The sequence below is a fragment of the Heterodontus francisci genome, chromosome 29, assembly GCF_036365525.1.
Source record: "Heterodontus francisci isolate sHetFra1 chromosome 29, sHetFra1.hap1, whole genome shotgun sequence".
In the NCBI taxonomy this organism is placed as follows: Eukaryota; Metazoa; Chordata; class Chondrichthyes; order Heterodontiformes; family Heterodontidae; genus Heterodontus; species Heterodontus francisci.
In genome coordinates, this window is record NC_090399.1 from 59,507,845 (window position 1) to 59,518,033 (window position 10,189).

A 10,189-nucleotide genomic window follows, 5' to 3' on the forward strand; every position below is an offset into this window, starting at 1 on the left:
GCTTCCACAAGAAGATAAATGACATTCCCCACCTCCTCCATTAACCTCAGGGTCTCGTCACTCTCTCCAATTGTCTGTCCAACATTTCGATCTGGATGAGACAAAAGTTTCTCCAGATAAATGTCGGTCAAACTGACTCCGTCCTCTTTGACTCCCACAAACACGAACACAATCCCTGCCCCTGGAATGGTTGATGGGACGGTGAAGAAGGAGCTTTACTCTGTACCTAACCCGGGCTGTACCTGCTCTGGAAGGATTAACAGACACAGTGTAGAGGGAGCGTTAATCTGTCTGTAACATGTGCTGTATCTACTCTGGGAGTGTTTGTTGGGGACAGTGTTCAGGGTATGTAACTCTGTATCTAATCAGTTCTGTACCTGACCTGGAATGATAAAACAGTGTAGAGGGTGTTTTACTCTGCAGCTCCCCATGCAGTGCATGTCATGGACTGTTGAATTGGACAGTGTACAGTGAGCTTTACTCTTTACCTAACCCATTGCTTTGCCTGCCTGGGAATGTATGATAATGCAGTACAGAGGGAACTTTTCTCAGTATCTCACTCCTTGCTTTGCTTGTCCTGTGAGCGGATGATAAGGCAGTGCAGAGGGAGCTTTGCTCTGCTCTTGGCCTCAGTGTGTTTGAAGGGCAGTTTAGAGGTGGTTAAATTCTGTATCTAATACCTACTGTACCTGCTCTGTGAGTGTTTGATGAAGCACTGTACAGGGAGATTTATTCTGTATCTATCGCATGCTACACCTATGCCAGCAGTGCTTGGTGGGTCAGCGTGAAGGGAGCTTTACTCTGTGTCCAGCCGATGTTGTCCCTGCCCAGGGAGTGTTTCATGTAACACTGTGTATAGGGCAATTTACTATGCATTTATCTCAGGCTTTACTCACCCTGGGAATGCTGATGGGAGAGTGAGAGGGAGCTTTACCCTCTATCTAACCGGTGCTTCACCTGCCTGGGTGTGTTTGATGGGGCTGTATAGAGGGAGATTTACCCTCTATCTAACCCGTGCTTCACCTGCCCTGGGTGTGTTTGATGGGGCTGTGTAGAGGGAGATTTACCCTCTATCTAATCCGTGCTTTACCTGCACTGGGAGTGTTTGATGGGGCTGTATAGAGGGAGAATTACCCTTTATCTAATCCGTGCTTTACCTGCACTGGGAGTGTTTGATGGGACAGTGTACAGGGATCTTTACTCTGTTCCTAACATACACACAGTCTTACAGACAACTCATTCTCTCTCACACACACACATACACAGGTAATCAAACACACGTTTGCACACAGACACACACACAATGATAAACAGACACAGATAAACAGATAGACGCTCATGCACAGTGATAAACACACAGACATCTACACACACAGACAGACAGACAGTCAGTCAGTCATACACTCACACACAAAGACAGACAGTCACTCACACCAACAGACCGATAAACACACCCTCAAACTCATATGCACTCTCACTCAGACACCCACAGATGCACAGACGGACACACTCACATACAGACATTCACACACACAGATACACAGACACTCTAACTCACTCAAAAACACAGACTGACTGTTCCAGCCAGGTGAGAAGTGGTAGAATGACTCCCCTCTCTTTCTGCCTCTCGGTGACTGCAACAGGTATCTTTAAAAGAATTTGCCCGTCACTGTAGTGAGTGTCTAACTGTTTAGGTGTTGTGACTAAAAAAGAGATACACAGACAGGTTTTCTTGTAAAGAAAAGGAAACAGTGTTTATTGTTCTTAATCCATGTGAAATAAAAATTAATAAAAACGCTCCAACTCACACTCACACAGGCAGCCAAGAGATTCACACACACACAGACCCACACACAGACCCACACACACAGACACACACACAGACACACACAGACACACACACAGACAGAAGTAAGCTACAAGGAGGGACAGCAGGTTAAATTGAGAGTGTCCAAAGGAAAATCAATCACATACTGATCCTGTTGGCTGATACATTGGATGGTTTCAGGCCTATTTTGTTGATTTTTTTCTGGATTCTGCACAGAGATGATTTAAAGTCTGGATGGACGATCTCTGTCTTTTCCTCTGAAGTCAGCAGCTGTTTGGTTTATGTTGAAGATGCTGCCTGCAGTGTTTAGCTGGTCACATACAGGCAGGGCACACACTAGCAGAACAGGGATTATTCAACAGAGCTGAGGCAGGAAGGAGTTTTTCACTTTCTGTTTTCCAGCTCACACAGAAAAGAGATTTTTTTCTGAACACATGTTCTGTTTCTTTCCCCTCGAGAGTTAAAACTATTTACCGTTATGAACCGGAGAGGTAATCACTTCCACTCAACATAATGTAAAACGTTAATCAAGAACCAGCCGACCCTCACCCCGCGATCTGACCGACCCTCACCCCGCGATCCGGCCGACCCTCACCCCGCGATCCGGCCGACCCTCACCCCGCGATCCTGCCGACCCTCACCCCGCGATCCGGCCGACCCTCACCCCGCGATCTATCACATGTTTAAGCTGATTGTTCTGCTGGTTCACTTCCACACAGCACGTCTCCTTTCTGATAGCTTTGTCATTTACAAACTGAAGTCATGTCAATGTTCGACCACTTTACAAACTGCTGTCCAGGCCACACAAACACATTGCTCCTCAGTCACTTTATAAAACACATCCTGTGGTTTCAGTCCACTCAATAAACAAAGTCATTCTTGATGAAACATGGTTTTGATCTCCTTACCTAAGGAAGGATATACTTGTCAGAGAGGGAGTGCAATGAAGGTTCACCAGATTGATCCCTGGGATGACAGGATTGTCCTATGAGGAGAGATTGAGGAGACTGGGCCTGTATTCTCTAGACTTTAGAAGAATGAAAGGTGATCTCAATAGAAGCAAACACAATTCTTACAGGGCTCGACAGGGTAGATGCAGGAAGGATGTTTCCCCTGGCTGGGGAGTCGGGAATCAGTGGACACAGTCTTTGAATACAAGGAAGGCCATTTAGGACAGAGATGAGGAGGAATTACTCAGAGGGTGATGAATCTTTGGAATTCTCTACCCCAGAGGGCTGTGGGGACTCAGTTATTGAGTATGTTCAAGACAGGATTTGATAGATTTCCAGATATTAAAGATATCAAGAGATATGGGGAGAGTGTGTGGAAATGCATGAGGTAGAAAATCAGTCATGATCTAGTGAATGGCCGAGCAGGTTCAAGGGGCCGAATAGGATATGCCTGCTCCTATTTCCGATGTTCCTGTAACACCGACACACACACACACACGTCATCTCTACAACATTCAGACTGACTGACACAGACACACTCACTGACTCACAGACAGAGCAGGAAGATGCTCCATTTAGGTTCTGCCAGGAGAACTCAGCTCCAGACCTCATTACAGCCTTTGTCTAAACATGGACCAAAGAGCTGAATTCCAGAGCTGAGGTCAGGGTGACTGCCCGTGACATCAAGGCAGCTTTTGGCTGAAAGTGGCATCAAGGAGGCCTAGTAAAATTGAGGTCAAATGAGGTGAGTGGCTGGAGTCACACCTAGCACCTACTGTGAATACAAGAGCAGGTCAGAGTCTGGGAATTCTGCAGCGAGTAACTCACCTCCAGACTCCCCAGAATGTTCCCATCATCTCCAAGACACAAGTCAGGAATATGATCGAATATTTTCCATTTTCCTGGATGAGTGAAGCTTTAACAACACTCAAGAAGCTCAACACCATCCAGTACAAAGCAGCCCACTTGATCGGTACCCCATCTACCACCTTTCTCCAATATTCACTCCCTCCACCACCAGTGCACAGTGGCAGCAGTGTGTATCATCAACAAGATGTACTGCAGAAACTCACCAAGACTCCTTCAACAGCACCTTCCAAACCTGCAACCTCTACCACGTACAAGAACAAGGGCAGCAGGAACATGGGAACACCACCACCTGCAAGTTCCCCTCCAAGGTCACACACCATTGGGCGGCACAGTGGCGCAGTGGTTAGCACCGCAGCCTCACAGCTCCAGCGACACGGGTTCAATTCTGGGCACTGCCTGTGTGGAGTTTGCAAGTTCTCCCTGTGTCTGCATGGGTTTCCTCCGGGTGCTCCGGTTTCCTCCCACGTGCCAAAGACTTGCAGGTTGATAGGTAAATTGGCCATTATAAATTGCCCCTAGTATAGGTAGGCGCGAGGGAAATATAGGGGACAGGTGGGGATGTGGTAGGAATATGGAATTAGTGTAGGATTAGTATAAATGGGTGGTTGATGGTCGGCACAGACTCGGTGGGCCGAAGGGCCTGTTTCAGTGCTGTATCTCTAAACTAAACTAAAAAACTAAACCATCCTGACTTGGAAATATATACAGGGAGAGGTTCTTCTGATTTAAAATGGGACCAGTGGGAATTGGAATTGACCTTTAGATTTGAAATTAGTTGGGAGTTCGGAGACAGTGAATGTTATAAAGGATATGTACTCAGATTAGCGGGGAGACTGGGAGTTGGGAAAAGTCAGGAACAGCAGAGTTCTCTGAGAAACCGGGCTGTGTGAATCACCTGAGAACAAGGTCCTGTTTCATCATCAGACAGGTGACATTTCCCATTGTTCACTGGAACCGACTCTTTCAAGATGAACATGACTGACTGACAATTTCTGTCATTATTTTCTAATATAAATACAGATTCATAAAACAACAGGATGTGGAACTGACAAGAGAACAGGATTTACTGGATATAGGAATGAGTAATGAGCAGGATTTAATTAATATTCTGACAGTAAATGAACATCTAACAATGAGTGACCACACTCTGTTAGAGACAGACATTCAGTTCATGGAGAAATGTCCCCCACATGCTATGGTTTTAACCTTAGCAAGGCTGACTGGGACGGAATGAGACATAAACTGAACACGTTAAACTGGGCTGAGCTGTTAACAGACAAACATGCAGTAAAACAATGAGAGTCTCTAAATGAAGTATTTATGATAATAAGCATGGAATCAGCTTGGTGAATTACTGCAGTGTGTCCTGTAGATCAGACATAGTTCAAACCTGCCTCTTTCTCTCAGTGCCTAGTGTGTCAGCTCAGCTCAGTCTGTGAATTCGACTGCTGCTGTGACCCTGACTGCTTCACCATGGACATCAATGTCTTCTATGTGCCTGGCAGTGAACTGTAAGTGTCTGTTAGTGAGTTGTTACATTAGATCCCAGTCCGGTAATGGCTCAATTTTAGCATTCTCATCCTCATGTTCAAATCCCTCCATGGCCTCACCACTTCCGATCACTTTCACCTCCTCCAGCCGTACAATTCCCATCCTCATCTTCAAATTCCCCAGCCTTTCCCCCTCCCTATCTCTGCTGTCTTTTCCAGCCTTACAACACAACCGAGATCTCTGCACTCCTCCAGTTTTGGCTTCTTTCACATCTTCAAAGTTCTTCGCTCCGCCATTGGATGCTCTGCTTCCACCTGCCAAGACCCCAATCTCTTTAATTCCCTCCTAAACTTCTCTTCCTTTAAGACCATCCTTACAATATAACTCTTTGACCAAGATTTCGGTCACGTCCCCTGATACGTCCTGACAAGGCTGGATGTCAAATTTTCCTTTTAAACGCCCCTGTAGAGCACCTTGCGACATTTTACAATGTGAAAAATGTAATATCAGAGAGTGGTTACAACACAGAAGGAAGCCATTTGGCCCATCATGTTTGTACTAGCTGTCTGCAAGTGCAACCCATCTAGTCCCACTCCTCCGCCTTTTCCCTGCCACCCTGTGATTTTTTCTCTCCAGATAATTAACCAATTCTCTTTTGAAGGTCTCAATTGAATCTGCCTCCACTGCACTCCCAGACAGTGCATTCCAGGTCTGAACCTCTCGCTGCGTAAAAATGGTTTTCCTTATGTCACTGTTGTTTCTTTTGCCCATCCCCTTAAATCAGTGTCCTCTGGTTCTCGATCCTTCCACCAATGGGAACAGTTTCTCCCTATCTACTCTGTCCAGATCCCTCATAATTTTGACCACCTCTATTAAATCTCCTCTTAATCTGCTCTTCTGTAAAGAGAACAGCCCCAGCTTCTCCAACCTATCCATGTAACTGAAGTTCCTCATCTCCAAAACCATTCTCGGGAATCTTTACTGCACCCTCTCGAATGCCTTCACCTCCTTCCTAAAGTGTGGTGTCCAGAACTGGACACAATATTCCAGTTGAGGCCGAACAGTGTTTTATACAGGTTTCGTATAAATTTCTTGCTTTTGTACACAATGCCCCTATTTCTGAAGCCCAGAATCCCATGTGTTTTATTAACCAGTTTCTGGAATATAATGTGGAAAAATGTGAAGGTATCCACTTTGGTAGGAAAAACAGAAATGCAGAGTATTTCTGAAATAGTGAGAGATTGAGAAGTGTTGATGTACAAAGGGACTTGGTTGTCCTCATCAATAAGTCACTGAACACTAACATGCAGGTGCATCAAGGAATTAGGAAGTGGAATGGTCTGTTAGCATTTATTACGAGAGGATTTGAGTACAGGAATAAAGAAATCTTGCTGCAATTATATATAACCTTGGTGAGAACACACCTGGCGATTGTGTACAGTTTTAGTCTCCTTACCTAAGGAAGGATATACTTGCCATAGAGGGATTGCAACGAAGGTTCACCAGACTGAACCTGGGATGGCAGGATTGTCTTATGAGGAGAGATTGTGGAGGCTGGGCCTGTATTCTCGAGAGTTTAGTAAAATGAGAGGTGATCTCATTGAAGCATAGAAAAGTCTTACAAGGCTCGACATGGTGGATGCAGGATGGATGTTTCCGCTGGCTGGGAGGTCTACAACCACAGAACACAGACTCAGAATAAGAGGGAGGCCATTTAGGACTGAGATGAAAAGCGATTTCTTCACTCAGAGGGTGGTGAATCTTTGGAATTCTTTACACAGAGGGCAGCGGAGGCACACTCATTGAATATGTTCATGACAGAGATTGATAGATTGTTAGATATTAAAGATATCAATGGATATGGGGATAGAGCGGGATAATAGCATTGAGGTAGAAGATCAGCCATGATCTGGTTGAATGGTGGAACAGGCTCGAGGGGCCGGACGGCTTACTCCTGCTCCTATTTCCTATCTTGCTATTTTCCTATGTTCACCCTGCCCTGCCACCTTCAATGATTTGTGTATATATATTCACAGGTCCCTTTGCTCCTTCATCCCTTTTCGAATTGTATCCTTTATATTGTCTCTCCTCATTCATCCGACCAAAATGAAGCACTTCACACACTTCTCTGCATTAAATCTCATCATCCATTCCACCAGCCTGTCTCTGTTGTCTTGAAGTTTATCACTATCCTCCTCACAGTTCACAATACTGACAAGTGTTGTGTCATCCACATATTTTGAAATTATACCCTGTACACTCAGGTCTAGGCCATTAATATATACATCAAGAAAAACAGGGGTCCCAGTCCCAACCCCTGGGGAACCCCACTATATACTGTCCTCCAGTCTGAAAAGCAACGGTTTACAGCTATTCTCCGTTTCCGGTCATTCAGTGAATTTTGTATCCATGCTGCTCTGTTCCTTTTATTCCATGTTCTCTAACTTTGTTGACAAGCCTGTTAGCTTTATCAAATGGCACTTTATCAAATGCCTTTTGGAACATGCCACGTATACCACTTCAACCCCATTACCCTCATCGACCCTCTCTGTTACCTCATCAAAGAACTCAAGCAGGTTAGTTAAACACAATTAGCCCTTAACAAATCCATGCTGCCGTTCCTGAATTAATCCACATTTGTCCAAGAGACAGTTAACTTTGTCCCGAATTATCATGTTGAAAAGCTGTCCCACCATTGAGGTTAAACTGACTGACCTATAGTTGCTAGGCTGATCCTTACACCCCTTTTTTAATAAGGGTGTAACAGTTGAAATTCTCCGTCCTCCAGCAGCTCCCCTGTATCTAAGGAGGATTGGAAGATTATGGCCAGTGCCTCCGCAATTTCCACTCCACTGTGTTGTGGAGAAGATGCAAAGTGGCTTCAAGGGGATTTGGACAGACTTAGTGAGTGGACAAGAACGTGGTAGATGGAATGTAATGTGGAAAAATGTGAGGTTATCCATGTTGGTAAGAGGAATAGATATGCAGAGTATTTCTTAAATGGTAAGAGGTTGGAAAGTGTCGATGGACAAAGGGACTTGGGTGTCCTCGTCAATAAGTCACTGAAAGCTAACATGTAGGTGCAACAAGCAATTAGGAAGGCTCATGGTATGTCAGCCTTTATCGCAACAGGATTTGAGTATAGGACTAGTGAAGTCTTGCTTCAATTGTATAGAACCTTGGTTAGATCGCACCTGGAGTACGTGCCAGTGAGGCTAGAAATAGGAAGATAATGCAGCTAAACATGTGGCTAAACAGCTGGTGTAGGAGAGAGGGTTTCAGATATCTGGATCATTGGGATCTCTTCTGGGACAGGTGGGACCTGTACAAGAAGGATGGGTTGCATCTAAACTGGAGGGGCACAAATATCCTGGCTGCGAGGTTTGCTAGCGTCACTCGGGAGGGTTTAAACTAGTGTGGCAGGGGGTGGGAACCAGAGCAGTGGGACAGCAGGTGAAGTAACTGAGGGGGAACTAGTAAATAAGGCCAGTAAGACGAAGAGGAAGAGCAGGCAGAGAGATGTTGCTGAGCACAGCGGGACTGGTGGTCTGAAGTGCATTTGTTTCAATGTGAGAAGTATAACAGGTAAGGCAGATGAACTTAGAGCTTGGATTAGTACTTGGAACTATGATGTTGTTGCTATTACAGAGACTTGGTTGAGGGAAGGACAGGATTGGCAGATAAACGTTCCGGGATTTAGAAGCTTCAGGTGGGATAGAGGGGGATGTAAAAGGGGTGGGGGAGTTGCATTACTGGTTAAGGAGAATATCACAGCTGTACTGAGGGAGGACACCTTGCGGGGGTCATGCAGCGAGGCAATATGGGTAAAGCTCAGGAATAGGAAGGGTGCAGTCACGATGTTGGGGATTTACTACAGGCCTCCCAACAGCCAGCGGGAGATAGAGGAGCAGATATGTAGACAGATTTTGGAAAGATGTAAAAGCAACAGGGTTGTAGTGGTGGGTGATTTTAACTTCCCCTATATTGACTGGGACTCACTTAGTGCTTGGTGCTTGGATGGGGCAGAATTTGTAAGATGCATCCAGGATGGCTTCTTGAAACAATATGTAGATTGTCCAACAAGGGATGGGGCCATACTGAACCTGGTATTGGGGAATGAGCCCGGCCAGGTGGTCGAAGTTTCAGTAGGGGAGCATTTCAGGAACAGTGACTACAATTCCAAAAGTTTTAAGATACTTGTGGATAAGGATAAGAGTAGTCCTCGGGTGAAGGTGCTAAATTGGGGGAAGGCTAATTATAACAATATTAGGCAGGAACTGAAGAATTTAGATTGGAGGCGGCTGTTTGAGGGTAAATCAACATCTGACATGTGGGAGTCTTTCAAACGTCAGCTGATTAAAATCCAGGACCGGTATGTTCCTGTGAGGAAGAAGGATAAGTTTGGCAGGTTTTGGGAACCTTGGATAATGAGGGATATTGTGAGCCTAGTCAAAGAGAAAAAGGAAGCATTCGTAAGGGCTAGAAGGCTGGGAACAGACGAAGCCCTTGAGGAATATAAAGAAAGTAGGAAGGAACTTCAGCAAGGAATCAGGAGGGCTAAAAGGGGTCATGAAAAGTTATTGGCAAACAGGATTAAGGAAAATCCCAAGGCTTTTTATACGTATATGAAGAGCAAGAGGGTAGCCAGGAAAAGGGTTGGCCCACTCAAGGACAGAGGAGGGAATCTATGTGTGGAGCCAGAGGAAATGGGCGAGGTACTAAATGAATACTTTGCTTCAGTATTCACCAAAGAGAAGGACTTGGTGGATGATTAGTCTAGGGAAGGGAGTGTAGATAGTCTGGGTCATGTCAATATCAAAAAGGAGGAGGTGTTGGGCGTCTTGAAAAACATTAAGGTAGATAAGTCCCCAGGGCCTGATGGGATCTACCCCAGAATACTGAGGGAGGCAAGGGAGGAAATTGCTGGGGCCTTGACAGAAATCTTTGTATCCTCATTGGCTACAGGTGAGGTCCCAGAGGGCTGGAGAATAGCCAATGTTGTTCCTTTGTTTAAGAAGGGTAGCAAGGATAATCCAGGAAATTATTGGCT